Source organism: Dasypus novemcinctus, chromosome 24 (assembly GCF_030445035.2).
Source record: "Dasypus novemcinctus isolate mDasNov1 chromosome 24, mDasNov1.1.hap2, whole genome shotgun sequence".
Classification (NCBI taxonomy): domain Eukaryota; kingdom Metazoa; phylum Chordata; class Mammalia; order Cingulata; family Dasypodidae; genus Dasypus; species Dasypus novemcinctus.
The window spans coordinates 59,871,746-59,885,553 of NC_080696.1; the positions used below are offsets into that span (position 1 = coordinate 59,871,746).

General features: G+C 40.1%; 1 pseudogene; it reads right to left on the reverse strand.

The window, feature by feature from the left end:
- Positions 1-10,328: 10,328 nt before the first annotated feature.
- Positions 10,329-11,550, reverse strand: LOC101442651 (periphilin-1-like; annotated as a pseudogene).
- Between the last annotated feature and the right edge of the window lie 2,258 nt (positions 11,551-13,808).

A 13,808-nucleotide genomic window follows, 5' to 3' on the forward strand; every position in this document is an offset into this window, starting at 1 on the left:
GGTTGAGCCCTTCCCAAGCCTCGTCTCTCCTGCCACTTCATGCTTCCAGCAGCTGGGAAAGGTGCTCCACTTTTCAGGGCTTGTGTAATTACCCAGGATGCTCCACCCACTAAGGTCTGCTGCAGAGAGCCCCTCTGTGCTGGGTAAGGTAGCCTGTCCACAGGCTCTGGGGATGAGGGGGCAGCATCTCTGGCAGAGGTGGGGTATTATTCTGCCTACCACGTGCATAGAAAGGTGTACTTGGTATATCAGCGGTCATGTAGCTCTAAGAGAAAGACAATTGCTATTATGAAATGCAGTAAGTGCCCACAAAGAGGCAGCTGCTGTGTTGGATGCTGTGTATATCACTGAACCCATTAGCACCATAAAAAGTCCTCCTGACTGCCCAAGCGTGGAGCCTGAGTACACACTCACAGCCCTGGGACTGAGCACAGCATCGGGGACAGCGTCCCCTGCTGTCTTTGAATAAAGAATGCTCCTCCCACACCCACACTGGCATAGTTTCTGCACTGGGCTTGCTTCTGATGGCTTCTCAGTCAGTCCTGCGTGGGAGGTCTATGTCCCAGCTATTCACTCAGTGTAATCTGTGAACCAGCAGCGACGGCATCACCTGGGGGCTTGTGAGAGACCAGGGCTTTCAGGCTCTGCACCAAACCTGGGGGAGCAGAATCTGAAATCCCCAGGGGATTCCGCTATTAAGTCTGAATCAAAGGGATGGAAAAATGAGTTTCTGCTTCCTGCCTTGGGGTAGTGGGAGTCAGGGCCTTCAAAAAGTGCTGGATGAGTACAAAGAGTGGCAGATGTTTTCTCTGCCCTGTTGCTCAATGTGTGGTCCATGGACCAGCATTGTTGTCATCAACTGAAAGCATCTTAGAAATGCAGACTCTCGAGTCCCACCCCAGGACTACTGAACCAGAATCTCATTTTAACAAGATTCCCAGGTAATTTGGATGCACAGTGAAGGCTGAGAAGCACCATTCCAACCTTGTCAGCCCTGGTGTGTGGCCACTCGATGTTGCTGAACCCTACCCCCACCACGACATCACTAATGTAATGCCCCCGAAACACAACTCAGAACAGAGGACTCTAAAGTTAACAAGACAGGGAAGCAAACTTGGCCCAGTGGTTAGGGCGTCTGTCTACCACATGGGAGGTCCACGGTTCAAACCCCGGGCCTCCTTGACCCGTGTGGAGCTGGCCCATGCGCAGTGCTGATGCGCACAAGGAGTGCCGTGCCACGCAGGGGTGTCCCCATGTAGGGGATCCCCACACACAAGGAGTGCGCCCCATAAGGAGAGCTGCCCAGTGCAAAAGAAAGTGCAGCCTGCCCAGGAATGGTGCCACACACACGGAGAGCTGACCCAACAAGATGATGCAACAAAAAGAAACACAGATTTCCGTGTTGCTGACGACAACAGAAGCAGACAAAGAAGAACATGCAGCAAATGGACACAGAAAACAGACAACTGGGGGGGGAGGGGAGGAAGGGGAGAGAAATACATAAAATCTTTTAAAAATAAATAAATAAATAAAGTTAACCTGACAAAGCACACAAGGGCAGCTGAGGATGCGAAGCCCATGTAGTTTTGTGATTGATAAAAGAAATACAATTATAAATATATGCAGATTATGTTTGAAAACCATAGAGGATTTTTAATGCATATCTGGTCCTTCAATCAGATTCAGTGGCATCTAGAGCTTTGAGCAAAACAGATCATTTTCTTTGCTATTGCTCATCATGAACTTGACTCAGTTGCTACAATTCGTGAATCAACCATTAGAAAATGAGCTTGGAGAAGTAAATTGATTTTTACCCTAAGTTTCGAAAGTTTCCAGCAGAGTGCAAAAAAAAAAAAAAATGTTCCTTTAAAAAAAAGACACAAGAAGTACCCTGAACTGAACTGTTCCTCCCACTGAAGTGTTCAGGAAACAAAATAACTCACTTTATTTTGTACATCATCTTTGAAATATAAGAGATTAAGAAGAAGAGCTTTGAGGTGGTTTTGTTATTTTGAGTGTTCTTATAATTTTTCCACTGAATTTTAAATAGGAGAATTGTAGGGTTTTTTAAATTTGAAAAATTGGTGAAGTGAGAAAATGGAGGCTTTTGTGATCCAAGAGTTAATCACAGCCTACATCAGCATATTTTGATTCAGATATGCATTAAAGTCAACAGCAGGAAAACGACTCTTCCCTGAATTTGTATTACATGTATTACCAAGTAAGTGAGGATTTCTTTATTATTCTTCATGAAAAAATGAACAAAAACTCATCTATCTCTGTGGTCAAATGGCTAGGTGCTGGTCCTGGGATGGTACAGATGGATCAAAAGCTGTTGGGGGACAAAATAAATAAATAAACAAGCAAATAAATGAAAGGGAGCCAGTATGGCTCAGTGGTTGAGTGCCAGCTTCCCACATACAAGGTCCTGGGTTCAATGTCTGACCCCGGTACCTCCAAAAAAAAAAAACCATTGGGGTGGTAAAATCAATTGGGTTTGGTGAAGTTTCAGATATTGGAAGTAAGGGAGAAGGAGATGGCAAGACCCTGTGGTTTCTGGTCTTCACAGTTGGATGGATAGTGAGACCATTCACAAGGAAGGAAACAGGAAGAGGACCAGACCTAAGGAAGAAGACCACAAATTCAGCACTGCTCGTGTAAGTTTGAGCTACCCACATAGAGATGTTAGAGAAGTGGGCTAGAGCTCAGAAGTCTGCACTAGGGGAATAAAGTTGTGAGTCAATGTCATACCTGAACATTGGAGCGGTGGGCAGGATGAGACCACATGGACAGAAAAGATTGGATGAGCAGAAGAGCAAGCCTGGGAGTCAGCTTGAGGAAACGCTAGGTGTGATGATGTGGTAGAAGAGGATGAACTTGCAAAGAGACGTGAGAAAGAGCAGCCACCGGAATAGAAGAGAAACCAGGAGAACGTGGCACAATAGAAGCTAAGAGAAGAGAATGGCTCTAGAAGGATGGAGTGGACAACAGTTGAAGAGGCTGCTAAGGAGCCAAGGCAAGGATTGAAAATGTGCACTGATGTCATAACAGGTGCATCATGGGTACCCTTTGCAAAGCCTGTTTCTATGGAATAGCTGGAGAAGAAGCCAAGCTTGAAAAGGCTGAAAAGTAAGATGGAAAAGAATAGGGCAAGTATTGACAGTTCTTTCAAGAACTTTCGCTGTGAGGGAGGGCAGAGAGATGAGCTGCAAGAACACATGGATCCAAAAATGGTTGAGTTTTTTTGTTTTGTGTTTTATGGGGGAGATAAAAGCATTTGTATACCAAGGTATCAGCCCACATTCTCTCCAAAAAAAAGCAGTTTTCACAGGCAAAACTGTTCTATTCAATGATTTAGAAAAAAAAATCCATTAGGAAGCTTGAACATTCACAAATTATTCACTTGATTAATTTTCAATTAGGATAGAAAGAATTCATCTGTGTACTCCCCCCATGACTGCGCAGGGTACTCTATTCCAGTAATATGAAAGCAATGTTTTCCTCATAAAGGTAAGCAACAATTTTTATTATAGAATTTATAGGTTTACAAAGCAATCATATAGAAAATACAGAGTTCCTACGTACTGCCCTTCACACACAGTTTTCCCTATTATTAACATTTTGCATTAGTGTGGTACCTTTGTTATAACTGATGAAACAATATTGTTACAATTATACTATTAACTATAGTCCATAGTTTACCTTAGGGTTCACTATTGGGTTGTACAATCTCATGGCTTTTAAAAAATCTTTATTCCTGTAACATATATACAACCTAAAATTTCCCCCTTTTAAGTGCATTCATGTAGTGTTTATATAATTAATTGGTGTTAATCACATTCATAATGTTAAGCTGCATCACCACCATTCATTACCAAAACTTTTCCGTCAACCAAAATAGAAACTCTGTATGATTTAAGCATTAACCCCCCATTTCCTACCCCCACCCTGGCACCTGATAACCTCTATTCTAGTTTCTGACTCAATGAATTTGCTTATTCTAATTCTTTCCCACCAATGAGATCATACAATATTCATCCAATTGTGTCTGGCTTATTTCATTCAACATGCTGTCTTCAAAATCCATCCATGTCATCGCATGTATCAGGACTCCATTCCTTTTCATAGCTGATTAATATTCCATTTTATTTATCTATTCCCCTGTTGATGACCACTTAGGTTGCTTCCATCTTTTGGCAAATGTGAATTATGCTGCTATGAACATCAGTGTGAAAGTATCTATTCAAGTCTTTGCTTTCAATTCTTTGGGGTGTAGAAGTGGGATTGCTGGGTCATATGGTAATTCTATACTTAACTTTTGAGTTACCACCAAACTGTTTTCCAAGAAATTGCATCTTTGCATCATTTCCTTTTCCCCACTAACAATGAACAAGTGTTTCTATTTCTCCACATCCTCTCCAACACTTTCCTTTTTATTTTAATAATAGCCATTCCAGTGGGTATTTCATTGTGAGTTTGATTTGCATTTCCCCCATAACTAATGATGTTTAGCATCTCCATGTGTTTTGGGGCCACTGTATATCTTCTCTGGAGAAATGTCTATTCAAGTTTTTTGCCCATTTCTTAATTGGGTTGTCATTTTATTGTTGGATTAAAGGATTTCTTTATATATTCTGGAACTAAACCCTCATTAGATATGTGGCTTCCAAATATTTTCTCCCATTTTGTAGGTTGTCTGTTTACTTTCGTGATGAAGTCCTTTCATGTACAAAATTTTTAAATTTTGACAAAATCCCACTTATCTATTTTTTCTTTTGCTGCTCGTGCTTTCAGTATGAAGTCTTAAGAAAGCATTGCCTAATACAAGGTTGTGAAGATGCTTCCCTATGTTTTCTTTTTTGTTTGTTTTCTTTTCTTTTTTATTTAAACCTGGTTGCTTTATTTTGCACTTCTAAAATACACAAAAAAAGCCTCACAATATCTGCTTTGCCCCTGTCGACATAGGCTTTACGGTAAGACGATGAAAACTGTAACACAACAAATTGGGAATAGTCTGAAAAACAATGGATAACATACAAATTCCTTTAATCAAGAACATTTTTCAAAATACACTCTAGTGCACATCAGATCTCACCTATCCTAAAATTAGACTTTAAAAAGCTTTATTTAAAAAAAAGAGCAACAGATTTAACACTGACAAGTCTACCAAAATAATGTTGATGGCAAGATATAAATAGCTTCAAATGTTGACGGTATGGAAGAAATTATCTATTAAACCTACCTTTAAATGCATCTGTTAGTAAAATTTCTCTAGTTTAATGAATTTCAACCAAGTGAACAACTCCTTTGCCTTTATGGTAGTTTCTCAAGCTTTTTTTTTAATCTTATACCATCTTGACTAAAGCAATTGACTCTTGAAAATATTCAAGGAGAAGAAAAACACTGGGAGGGAAAAAAAGAAAATAGATTAGAACTTCCTTAGTCCTTCTAATGTGGGCAACAAAATCACTTCAAATTAGGGAAGAATACCAAAGACAATATGAGGGATTTGGGTTGGCTTTTGTTTTATAAAATTTAGATAAGCACAACATCTAAAAGGCAAAAATTAAAATTCAAACTGATCTCATTTAGGAAGCTTAGCAGAAAAAAACTGTTGCCCTCAATTAGTTTTCTAATTTGTGGAACTGAGTAACACATTTTGCAGTACCCACTATTTGGTCTGTGAAAATTATTTATACTGTTAATTCCACTTTATTTCCACTTTTAATGTAATTTATCTACTCTGGCGTAGCTCTTTAAATATTACCAATATTGGCCACTAAAAATAATGCCAAAATTCCAATGATGAGAATAGAGTAGAAATGGAAAGAAGATGGAAGGATAATGAAACTGGGTAGTAATAACAAACATGATTTTTAAGATTTCCTCACTCAAGCCACAAAATAATATATTTTGGATAAATGTCACTAGGTTGCTGGAAGCAATCAGGAAATGAGTAGAATATCCTAATCGTCCCAGGCAGATTCTTAACTAACCTGTGATTTGGACGGCTCAGTTTATGAAGTATTGTTTACATGGACTCCTAAGCAAGGGGCAAATTGTGCTGGGTTTACTGTCTGCCCTATTTCGTTTCTCTCAAGAATTCTTTTGAAGGGCTAGTCTAAAAAGAGCTACAGAACAAAGAACTCAGATTACAAACAGATTAGCATAGGAATAATAAGGAAATGGTTGACTCTTGGGTAGATAGGTTAACAGCCACCTCATTTCTTGAGATGGGGAGTATGGACCTATGGAAAAAGTAAAGCTCCATTACTCCCCTATAGTCTATATATATTTCTTTTTTTTTTTTTTTTTTTTTTGCATTTTAATTTTGGTATCTTTTGGGGATAGGTTTTACTTTTTTTTTTTTCCAAATTCTACTCAATTTATTCATTTTTTTAAAAGATAGTACATTAAAAAAATATGAGGTCCCCATTCACCCCCACTGCCCCCACCCCACCACTCCCCCCACAGTAACACTCTCCCCCATCATCATGTCACATCCATTGCGTCTGGTGAGTACATCTCCGGGCATCGCTGCACCCCATGTCCCATGTTCCACACCATAGTCCACACTCTCCCACGTTCCATCCAGTGGGCCATGGGAGGACATACAACATCCGGCAATTGTCCCTGGAGCACCACCCAGGACAACTCCAAGTCCCAAGAATTCCTCCACATCTCTTCTCTTCCTCCCATTCCCCACACCCAGCAGCCACCATGGCCACTTTTTCCACATCAATGCCACATTTTCTCGATTATTAACCACAATAGTTCATGAATAGGATATCATTAAGTCCACTCTGATCCTTACTGTATTCCTCCTTCCTGTGGACCTTGGCTTGGTTGTGTCCTTTCCACATCTATGTCAAGAGGGGGTTTAGATTCCACATGGATATTGGATGCAATCCTCCTGCTTTCAATTGTAGGCACTCTAGGCTCCATGGTGTGGTGGTTGACATTCTTCAACTCCATGTTAGCTGAGTGGGGTAAGTCCAATAAATCAGAGTGTAGGAGCTGAAGTCTGTTGAGGCTCAGGGCCTGGCTATCATATTGTCAGTCCAGAGACTCAAATCCCCTAGATACATCTTAAGCCCCAGCACCAACTACAATTCCAGTAAAGTAGCATGAAAGGCTTGTGAAAAGAGATCCCATCTGAGTCCAGCTCCATCACGCAGAAACACCAGCTCCAAAGAAGGGCCAACTGGCACGGCAGTGAACCCCATCTGCCATGACCATAGAACCTGTGGGTCTCTTTAGCCCTCAAAAGGACCAATATCTGGGGTTGTATCTACTTTATCTGTCTCTGAGACTCTGCTCAGGTGTGCATAAGGGCAATCCTTCTGATAACCTCCAGGCTCTTTTTTAGAAACTCATAGCCATATGAACTCATTTGTCTTTTCCATTTCCCCCTTACTTTAGGTCAAACAGCATTTTTAACTCCTTTTATTATATACAGACAGAGATATTCTGCTGGTCCGCGTTGAACCTTTAATTTAAGGTCATTTTCTAGTTATGTCATCAGCTGGTACTTGGTAGTGATCCCTCGGTGCCAGGGAGGCTCAACCCCAGGTGTCATGTCCCACACTGGGGGGAAGGCATTGCATTTACATGCTGAGTTTGGCTTCAAGACTGGCCACATTTGAGTAACATGGAGGCTGTCAGGAGGGAACTCTTAGGCACAGTGCTGCTCTAGGCCTTGTTCTTATTTCAGGTATATAGGCTCACAAGCATAGTCATTAGTATCAGGGGCTTACTGTTCGACCCTCATTCCTTCCTGGTCCTTACCATTGCACCTGGGGGACTGCCGCTGCTCCCTAGGGACCACGACAGAGCCCCCCCCCCCGGCCAGGAACCCAGTACCCCCCCAGCTGTTGTTTTTAATTGTTTCCACTATGAGTATATCCAAACATTTCCATGCACCCTGGACACATGCCCTGTATAACTCCCTGTCAACCATATATCGCCTGTCAATAACATCCCATACCAGTATTCCTCCACTGCCATTGTTGAACCACTCTGTGATCCAAAACTTCCTGAAAAGTGAAGCCCAATATAATGTCAGGTTCCCTTACTAGTAAAATGGAATATAGCGATGAGTTTAAAGGTTAGATATAGAATACATATTGATTTGGAAAAATTCTACATCCTATCTTTTTCTTTTCTTTTTTCCTAATTATTGAGCTTCTTCTCACAAGAGCCCTAGATCACAGTAATTCATATATACAATATACAGTACTCCCACACATCCACCATAAAACCTTTTCCCTTCCACAGCGATAATCTTTTAACTTATTCATATCATATTTACTGAAACTGATGTACAGACTCTGAGACAATAGCTTTCAAATAAGGTGACATCTGTGCTTACATTGTGTCCATACTTTAGGCTATACAGTTTTCTAAATTTTTTAGTTATCCTATGTTTCACATTATGGTTTACATTATTAGTCTGTCGTCCCCTATATGTTTTTGGTGTAATATTACATGTTTTATATCCATCCTTGTGTACTCTCGCAAAACTCCTCCCTTACCCCACATTTACCTTGGTTCCATCCATTCAACATCCATTTTCCCCTCCCCTTGGGGCCCACAGCGCCAGCCAATCTCCATTTCCTGAGGAGCCATGTCCAGAGATACTTGCAACAGTGTTGAGGGCCTGACTTGCTCAACTGCCCTAATGCCCTGGGAGCCACCCTTTCTCTCGAGAGATACAGTTCCCTCTATTTGATGGCATTAGTCCTCCCCAGGATGTGGGTCCACCTCCACTCTCACTACATGGGTCTCTACCCAATGGTACAACCCACCCTGGCAAAATGAGCATTCAGACATTCCCCAGGAGTCCATCCCGCGTCAGACCATCCCCTCCGAGCATCCTAAACAGGTAACCCTCCTAATTATATTTTGATACGTTTTTCTCAGCATTTTACTCTCAACCAACACCTGACACTCTCCTAGGTTCATATGTTGCTCCTCCCTCCCCCCAATTTTTTGGGCAATATTACCCATCCGCCCAGCCCCAGCCCCCCTCAAACCCGCAAAGCCCCACCCAAAGGCAACCCTATGCCCCCATTTTATCTCTTCTTTGTGCTCATACTTACCACCAGCTCATCATATTCCACCCCTGCAGACGTCAGCTCACATCCTTCCTCCACCCCCTGATTTCCTGTAAGCCTATCTTCCAGTCTCTAGCTCTCTGAGGCAGCTTGCTTATTTCATATCATTGAGGTCATGTAGTATTTGTCCTTCAATGCCTGGGTTGCTTCACTCAACATAAGGTTCTCAAGATTCATCCATGTTATCACGTGTGCTTGTAGTGTATTTGTTCTTAAAGCCGAGTAGTATCCCATTGTATGTATATACCACATTTTATTGATCCACTCATCTGTTGATGGGCATTTGGGTTGATTCCAACTTTTGGCGATAGTGAACAATGCTGCTGTGAACATTGGTGTGCATACATCGGTTTGCGTCCTTGTTTTCAGTTCTGCTGGGTATATTTCTTTCTTGATAGAAATTTTTTTTGAAAAATCTCAACTTTAAAATATCCCTTATCTTTTATCACAAATAGCCCCATCTATTATTAGTCTTGTATATGTTACACATTAGGGTGAATATTCAGAATATTCAGGAGTTGCAGGATTATTTTAATAGAAGACATTAATAAATCCATTTACCGGGAAACAAGAGTGATTCAAAGTGTCTTTTAGGGATTTAGGTGTCCTATTTTACCACTGAGAATTATTCTCAAAGCAAATAAACTCTAAGGTACCAAAGTATTCGGTTTATTTAGACAGTATACATGAATATATTAAAAGTTACAAGCCTAAGATAAGCAAACAAAAGGTCAACAAAAGTGTAACTGAGAATTCAAACATTTTCACGTGGTGTCATTCACTATGAAATACAGAAAGACTATGAATGTTTAAATGGAATGATCCCTCACTTGTAAGTTATGCTGCATGGGACCAAACAAATGATCACATACTGTGGAAGACTACAGAACATGAGTAAGTATAGAAAGCTGTTCTCCAGGACTGCTTTTTTGAAGCTTGAAAAATTAAGTGACACATCCTTTTAGTGGGGGTAGAGGAGGGGGAGGGGGAGGGGAAGGAGAGATTGCGAATACATTAGACTACACATGGACCAAAAAATTCTAATTAAAATCTCCTAAACAGATTATTTTCAACGTTTATTTGATATTAAAAATGTGGTAAACTATCATAAAGTATTTCTCTTCATCACAAAAATTTCATGTATTAAGGATTTATACAATTCAGGAGGAAAAAATTGTCTAGAAACATTCTTTTGCCTGAGCAAGAAACCTTCTAAAAAGACTCTCCAAAATCTTGATTAGAGGTGCCATACTCTGCAATGAAATGCTTGAGTTCTTCAACACACCACTCCCTGATTTCGTGTAAGTTCTGCCTCAAGGCAAACTGTATAGGCTTTCCTAATGAAGGATCTTATTCAATCAGCATTTTCACAACCATCCCAAAAGTTTCCCACAGTACTGCTGGTAAACCTGTTCAGTCTCTGGTTTTTTATTGCTTTTGAGCCGCTAGTTAGCTATCTTCAAATAATTCTATGCCATCTGTTGCATTTGACTCAGGTTCTTCTGGGTGGTCAATAAACAATGGTGCTGTGGGTCCCGTCTCATGCTCAGAAATTTCAGATTCAATACAATCCCAATAAAAATTCCAACAGCCTTTTTTGAAGAAAATGAAAAGCTGATCATCAGATTCATATGGAAGGGTAAGGGGTCCCGAATAATCAAAACCACCTTGAAAATGAAGAATGAAGTTGGAGGGCTCATCCATCCTGCTTTAAAAACTTACTACAAAACCTATTTTAAAACAGCAATCAAAGCAACATGGGCTTGTCTGACATCTTTGATGAAGTAACTGCTGAAGAACTTGAGGATGAAGTATCTCCTGATGTTTTCAAAGACTGGGCAGGTCTCTCTTTACCTCATTCTGGCTTTCCTTCATTCTGCCATTTGTAGGATGCACCTGCATGCATGGACTTTCTATGTTGAGATTGATGGAAAGAGTATGTTTTGCTTTTTTCTGGAGAGTAGCTTCTGCTGCTACTGGAGCCAGATCTGCTGTGAGGAGACTTCTTTCCACCTACAGGTGATTCTGTGAGATAAGAATTGTCCTCTTTATGAGGAGACCCATCTCTCACATAATGGAAAGAATAGAAACTGTTTCTTCTAAAGCCATCTCTCATGTCCCTGTATTCAGGCTGTCGACTTGCAGAATGATCATCTCTTAGCCATCTAGAGCCAGATTCATCCCCTCTGTGAGGAGGACCACTTCTTCCATCCTGATAAAAACTGTGGCCCTCATCATGGTCTCAGTAATTAACATAACTGTTACATCTATTGCAGCTTCCTTCACCAGGTCTTTCTAGCAGTGGTGGTTTCTTTGGCACAATATTAACTGCTCTATGGACGCCATCATTGGGGTGACTCCTAGGACGTAATCTTTCTCTTGGAAACCTTTTGTAGTCATATCATCCCTCAGACCATATTTTATCTGTTCTGTAAACCACGACTCTGGGCCACCATGAAACGCTGAAAATATATCCCTATGTTTTCTAATAAGCATTTTATAGCTTTGGTGTTTAGATTAGGTTTTTGATCCATTTTGAGGTAACTTTTACATCTGGTACAGGTAAGGATCCACTTTCATTCTTTTGCATATGAATATCCAGTTTTCCCAGCACCATTTATTGATGAGATTATTCTTTTCTCATGCATGGACTTGGTATTTTGTCAAAAATTATTGGCCATATTGTGAGGGTTTATTTCTAAACTCTCAATTCAAGTCCATTGGTCTATATGCCTCTCCTTGTGCCAGTACCATGTTGCTTTGATTACTGTTTTAAAATAGGTTTTGTAGTAAGTTTTTAAAGCAGGATGGATGAGCCCTCCAACTTCATTCTTCATTTTCAAGGTGGTTTTGATTATTCGGGACCCCTTATCCTTCCATATGAATCTGATAATCAGCTTTTCATTTTCTTCAAAAAAGGCTGTTGAAATTTTTATTGGGATTGTATTGAATCTGTAAACCCCTTTGGATAGAACTGACATCTTAACAATGCTTTGTCTCCCCATCTAGGAATATGGGATGCTCTTCCATTCATTTAGGTCTTTTTTAGATTTCTTTTAACAATATTTTATAGTTTTCTGTGTATGTCATTTACATCCTTGATTAAATTTATTCCCAGATATTTATTCTTTTAGTTGCTATTGTAAATGAAATTTTCTTCTTGAATTTCACTTCAGATTGTTCATTACTAATGTAATAAAAACACTACTGATTTTTTTTTACATTGCTGTTTGTAGCAGTTTGGTATTGTTTATGAATTCCAGAAGTAGGTATTGAGTTATGTTTGTAAACTGGTCTCTTCCTCTGGGTGTATTAGGTTGTATTAACTTCAGAGGTTTCACTTTTACTTGACTTAATTATGATTAGGGCTTTGATTGGGCCACATCAGTAGGATGTTGAGTTCCCACCCCCTTGGTGGGTGGGGACTCACAGAGAAAACAAGGAAGAGGACTAGTTGGAGTTTTGGAAGCTGGAGCCCAGGAAATAAGCACACAGAAGAACACAGAGTAATAGAGATGGCTCCATAGACAAAGCAGAGACCCCAGGAAGAGAGAGAGCCTGATAGTCAATAGCTGACCTTGTGGAGAGAAGAGCAGCTGAGGCAGGAGAGGAACAAGCCCTGGGACAGAGATGAGACTTGCCCAGCCTACGGCTGATATTGGATGAAGTTGGGACCACAGAGCCTTAAGAGTAAGAGGGAGGCTGAACCCTTGCAGACATCAGCAGCCATCTTGCTCTAACACATTGAAATAGACATTGGTGAGGGAAGTAACTTATACCCCCAAATAAATACGCTTTATAAAAGCCAACAGATTTCTGGTATTTATCACCCTTTGGCTGACTAATACAATATTGTACCACACCACTTTGCTGAATTCATTTATTGTTTGTAGGAATTTTGTTGTGGATTTTTCAGGATTTTCTATATAAATGATCATATCAACTGCAAATAGGGAAAGTTTCACTTCTTTCTTTCCAATTTGGATGCCTTTTATTTCTTTTTCTTACCTTAACTACTCTGGCTAGAGCTTCCAGTACAATGTTGAGTAACAGTGGTGACAGTGGGTATCCTCATTTTGTCCCTAATCATAGAGGGTAACTTTCAGTCTTTCATATTTAAGTATGATGTTGGATGTAGGTTTTTTACTTATGCACTTTTTCATGTTGAGAGAATTTCCTTCCATTTTTTTTCCAGAAGTAATGCTGGATTTTGTCAAATGCCTTTTCTGCATCAATTGAGATGATCCTGTAGGTTTTTTTCCCTTTGTTTTATTAATGTAGTGTATTACTTTAATTGATTTTTTTATGCTGAACCTCCCTTGCATACCTGGGGAAATCCCACTTGACCATGGTGTACAACTCTTTTAATGTGGTGTTAGATTCAGTTTGCTAGTATTTTGTTAAGGATTTTTGCATCTATATACATAAAGGATATTAGTCTATAATTTTTTTCTTTTACTATCTTTATCTGGCTTTGGTATGAGGATGATGATGACCTCACAGAATGAGTTAGGAAGTGTTCCCTTCTCTTCAATTTTTTGGAAGAGTTTGAGCAGGATTGATGCTAATTCTTCTTGGAATGTTTGATAAATTTCACCAATGGAGCTATCTGGATGTACCAGGAATTGAACCCAGGACCTCATATATGGGAAGCAGGCACTCAACCACTGAGCTACATCCACTTCCCAATGA